This window comes from Marmota marmota, unplaced genomic scaffold (genome assembly GCF_001458135.2).
Source record: "Marmota marmota marmota unplaced genomic scaffold, marMar, whole genome shotgun sequence".
Lineage (NCBI taxonomy): Eukaryota > Metazoa > Chordata > Mammalia > Rodentia > Sciuridae > Marmota > Marmota marmota.
This window is the reverse complement of record NW_026000037.1, coordinates 44,130,086-44,135,952: the sequence shown is the minus strand read 5'-3', so window position 1 is coordinate 44,135,952 and position 5,867 is coordinate 44,130,086. Positions and strand designations below refer to the sequence as shown.

The 5,867-nt window shown below is 35.4% G+C and overlaps 1 pseudogene; it reads left to right on the top strand.

Annotated features, from left to right (window-relative positions):
- The first annotated feature begins 1,530 nt into the window (after window positions 1-1,530).
- On the top strand, window positions 1,531-1,760 carry LOC107136692 (annotated as a pseudogene).
- The last annotated feature ends 4,107 nt before the right edge of the window (window positions 1,761-5,867 follow it).

Sequence of the window (5,867 nt, the reverse complement as noted above, 5' to 3'; positions counted from 1 at the left end):
CAAAAACCAAACAGATTATTTTTTTATGTGACATTGCTATAGAACTATAGTGAAATTTATTGTTATTTTTGTGCCAGAGATAAAAAATGATATATAAACAAGGAAACAAATAATATATTAATTAAATACCATCTCAGCTACTTTCTCTTTGTAAAATTATTTAGCCAAGTAATTAATATATTTCACAAATGGTGTGCCTCTACTATGTACAAGTCACTATTTATCAGACTAGCAATAGAGTACTGAAAAAAATTCTTTCTTGATTTGGTGGAGCTTATATTCTTAGGGAAGATGCAATTACTTACTTATAAAATATAGCATCTTTACTCCTACTTACAGTATTTACAATAAAAAATAACTAAAAAGGGACTATAGAACTAAAGTTAAAGAGTTAAAACTGTTAAAATGTTGGAAACCATAGGAGTAAATCTTTATAACCTTGGATTCGACAATGGACATCAAAAGTACAAATGAAAAGAGTAGAATAGGTACATTGGATTTCACCAAAATTTAAAAAATTCCATGCATCAAGGAACATTATCAAGAAAGTGAAAAGTCAAACTAAAGGATGGAATAAAGTATTTGAAAATTATGTATCTGATAAGGGTCTAGTGTTTGGAATATATAAGAATTCTTACAACTCGACCATAACACTGACAAACAACTCAATTTGGGCAATGTGTTTGTATAGACAATTCTTCAAAGATAGACATAGCCAACAAGCACATGAAAAACATTAGACATTGAGGAAACCAAATAAAACATCACAAGTTACCACCTTATACCTACCAGGATACTTGAATGGCTACAATAGAAAAAAAAAAAGGAAAAATAATAAATGTTGACATGGTTGTGGAAAAAAATGTACAATTTTGTTTTTTGTTGGTGGTGAATTGTAAAATTGTTTGGGCACTGTGGAAATCAGTTTGACAATTCCCTAAAAAATTAAACAGAGAATTACCATATGATCCAGAAATTCCTTTCTGAGGTGCATACTCCCCCAAATTGAAAACAGGTGTTCAAACGAAACCTTGTGTATGAATGTTAACAGCAGCACTATTTATGACAGCCAAAATGTAGAAATAACCCAAACGTTCATCAGTGGGTAAATGGATAGAGAAAAAGAGAAAATGTATTATTCTATCAGTAATAAGGAACAAATTTCGAATACCTGCTACAATAGGTATGAACCTTGAAAAAAAATGCAAAGTAAAAGAAGCCAGATACAAAAGACCACATATTTATTATTCAATTTATATGCAATAACCAGAATAGACTATAGAAAATGTAAGAGAATTTGATAATGGATTATCTCTACTGTGTTAGAGAAAGAAGAATGAAGGACTGTTTGTCCACAGAGGCTAGGTTTCTGGGGCACCAGGAGAGAGAGAGAGAGATCTGCATCTCTACAGAGACTTGAGGAATCTGGACCCATGAGAGATGGAATGGTGAGTTACTCAAGTCCCATGACTATTTAGGTCTCAGAGCTGGAGTTAAAATTCAGATTTCCTGCCTCTCAAAATTGTTCAAATGGGCCTGCAGAAGCAAATACCAATTGACTTCTCAAAGCAAATGGATGGTCAGATGTGGTAAAATTAAATTCTGGAGTAGTTTATTAAGAAGTCTTGGCTTGCCTGGATGGCTACATGAATATAGCCCTGGAACAGGCATAAAAATATATAAATGGACAACTGATAAATAAATATGGGGATGTATTTGCCCAAGGAAATGATGTATTGTACTTAAGTAGACAGAAGTAAAAATATGTGAAGATACCAAGCAAACAATTGTTTTTATAGTTGGATGTGTTTTTAATGAACTTTTTTCCATGATATAAGTTGTCTTGTTTTCATCATAGTTGGTGATTTTTCATTGACATGTGAATAAAACAGATATATAAGATTGTGGGATTGAATTCCAAAGAGTTTTTATATTGAAGTTTCAATCATTTTCTTTTACCTCTGTGTCAGTATATAGAGCACTAAAAATAATAAAAAAGACAAAAGTAAAAAAAAAGAATAAAGAAGACTGAAGAATAACTTCTTTTTTTTTTCTCTGAGCAACTGGAAGAATGAAGTTTCTATTTGGTGAGATGAGGATGATTGCAAGAGATATGGGTTTAGGGGAATATCTAGAAGTCAGTTTTAGAGATGTTGAATTTGAAAAATCTTGATGCTGAAGGGGAGAGTAGGTGGCCAAATACTGGTCTGGTATTTGGGGGAGTGAGCTGGACTTATCAAGAGAAAGATAACATTATATCTTAAGACTCAAATGAAATCTCCAGAAATGAGAAGAGTTACAAAAACCTAACTGAATGTTTCAATCTTGGAGATTGGTGAGATGCACAACACTGTACCTTGGTTTTGGCCAAATCTCTGACTTCACATAATATGTGACTAATTCCCTGCCAACCCTTTTGTTCAATTCAGTTCTTGCCTCTGCTTTTTGTATTCTAATAGTGTTAGCAGTATTCTCTCAGTGAAAAAGATTGGAAACTTCAGAAACATATCTGATTTCATCTTTCTTGATCCTGACAATATGATATTTCAGATTCCCATAAGTCTTACCTCAACCATTGCAAGGGGTTTCCGTGGAATATCTGTGTCCTCTGAACCAGTTCTGTGCACTGGTAAGTTTAACCTTCTTATAGTAAATATCGGTAATGTTATTCCCCTCTTAAACTTTTTGGTGTCTCCTTTTCCTACAAAACGAACATTTGAAGACCTTTCCAGTGCTGCTCCCTCTTTATTTACAATCTCATAATCAGCTACTGCTGCAACACTCCTGCAAACACTGGACTCCTCTGTTCCACATTTCTTTACTGACATTCCACATCCTTCCCTAATCTTTGTTTAAATTTTAGTTATCTGTCATAAGCCATTTCACACGTGGCACTCAAATGTGGAATGTTTTAGTCCATAATTTTTTTTTTCCTGCTATGACTAAAAGACCCAACTAGCAAAATTGTAGAGGAAGAAAAGTTTATTTGAGGGCTCATGGTTTTAGGTCTCAGTCCATGGACAGGAGGCTCAATTACTCGGGGCTATTGATGAGGCTGAATATCATAGTAGATAACATGTGGTATAGGGTAGTAGCACATGTGAGGATCACAAAGTAGAGAGACTCCACAAAGCCATGCCCCCAGTGTCTACCTCCTCCAGCCACACTCTACCCACCTTCAGTTACCACTCAGTTAATCCCTATCAGGGGATTAATTCACTGATTGAGTTAAGACTCTCACAAGCCAATCATTTCACCTCTGAATCTTCTTGCATTGTCTCACACATGAGCTTTTTGGTGGGATGGGGAGGGGGGACACATCACACCCAAACTATAACATAGACCATATGATTTTTATCAATCCCTAGTTCACATGAAATATCTTGCACCTCTGAGAAAGTTTTACGTTGACTTTTGTAACCAGTGGACTTCATTTGAGAGGCCATGCTTCCTTCTGGTAAAAACTTCTTGAGTTTCTCTTGGAGAGATATTTATTCCATATTCTCCTCTGGAATGACATAGGTGGCATTGAAGGCATGTGTTTGATATACAGATGGTCACATGTTCCAATCTTACCTAATCAGTCCCATAAAATGCTTTGGGAATATACAGTTGACACAGCTGCATTTTTTTTTTTTTTTTGGTACGACATTTAACCCAGGGGCACTTTACCACTGAGCTACATCCTAAACACTTTTGGTTGTTTATTTTGAAACAGGGTCTCACTAAGTTGCTTAGAGCCTCACTAACTTGCTAAGGCTGGCCTTGAACTTGTGAGCCTCCTGTCTTAGCCTCCTGAGTTGCTGGAATTACAGGCATGTGCTACCATGCCCAGCTTGACACAGCTGCTGTCACTTACCCTGCATTAGTTTTCTCTATGTCCCTCATCATAAATAATTTTGCATAGTTATTGCTTAAATTACTTAGTGTATGTTTTACCTACCAAAACAAGAATTCTATGAGGACAGGAACTCTGTTTTGTTCACTACAGTATTCTCTATGTCTAGAATACTGTAACATTCAGTATGTACTAAATATTTGTTAAATAAATGAAAAAATCAATGCCACCAGCCAGGTTTGTTTCAAGGACTATTAAGAGAAGGCTTGTTTATCTCTGATGCTGGCAACCTGGAAGAGTATAAGTGGGGAACTAGTAGTGTACATGTAGTAGAGCCTGCTGAGACTTAAGCCAGTCCTGGGCAAAGCAGCCAAGAGTTAGCCCAAAATAGATTTCTGACAACATGATTTGAATGCCCAGACCCAGCTGGGTCTGGAACTCCTAATGCCTGTGGAATTTACAGTTTGTGAGGCAATATATTCTGCCTTTCCCCAAACTTTCTTTTTCCTTCAGTCAGTTTTAGTCGTTTGCAATGCTGAATCTCATTGTATCACTTGTATCATATTCTGTTTTGTACAGCGAAAATCATAGATTCAGAATGTTTTTAGTTCCTTTGTTAGATTGTAAACTATCTGAGAATAAGGAATATACCTGACTTTTACTAGTGTTGATTCCAGTGAGTTCCTGTAGTTATTTGATAAACATGTGATAAATATCTAGGAAATTAATGTAAAATTATTTTCCTTTCCAAATTAGAAATAAGATTTTCAGCATAAATTTTAAAGAAAGTGATTTTCTCAACAAATATTAAAAAATAAACTTCAACCACTAAAACCACGTTTTTACCACCATGAACCCTATTATGTAATAACATATTAATTATGTAATCTATAAAGGAGTTTGATAAAATTTGTCTACTTTTTGAAACTCCTGGAAATGATTTTGAAATATCTTTTTTTTAAATTTAGAACTTGATATGAATGCTGCTTTGGTGTATACTCTTGATTCAAAAATAGAAGATGGCTCTACTCGACACAGAACATGATGTGTTTTCAGATTTGTTGATTTACATAATTCTAATGATTTGTGATAAACATTCTCACATTTTGGCTGTATTTCTGCTCAGAAATTATCTGAGTCCCTGCCTCCTCTCCACTCTATCTTCTATTTGTTCAGCAATACCTACACGTCTGCTGGTCATACCTACGAAGTGAACCATCTCCCTGGGCAAGGAATTGGCAGTTTTGTTCCTCAAAGCTCAGGGTTTTAAAATTAATTGAAACATGCAGCCCAAGATGTGAGGCAGTCTATTCTGGTTCATAAGCATTTTAGAAAAAAGAAAACAAAGACCCCCTCTTTTCTCTGTATTTCTTTGATGGAAGCATAAATTCTAATATTCCCATAGGGCAGTGCCTTGCAAATTCTTCTTGGCATACTTTACATTTGAGCTTGTAGGCATATATTCTGAGTTTGTATTGGAGTAGAAAGTCATAGAAATTTTTAATACAGAAAGAGATTGGAAATCACTGGGTGCCAAGCACAGTACTGGGGTGTGTCTGACTTCCTAAATCTTGACGGAAACCTGGAGAAAGGAGTGATGCTTCCTCACACTCTGACACACAGAATCTGAGACACAGTAGGGGCTCAACAACTTTGTTCAATAAGAAAGAACAGGAGTGCAGCTACCATCCTTGGAGTAGAATCACATGCTATAAAACCTACAGAATCAATTTTTTTGTTTCATTCTTTGATGCTTACTGAGTCAAGTTGATACCATTCACTGTTTAACCATCCTTAGAGACAAGATTTTTGGGGGTTTCATTTCACTGATGCATCTCCTGTTGCTTATCAAGATTTTTTTCCCTTTGATTCAGTGCTCTGTAGAGTTGGAGAACAGCTGCTGAACACCTTCTTTATAATTTAAATCCATTAATGTAGAAACCTCTCAGACTTATTTTCCCCTCTAGGTTAAGTAGCCTTAACTCCTCTGAAAACTCCCAGCTTTAATTTTTTCCCCCTAATTGCTTTT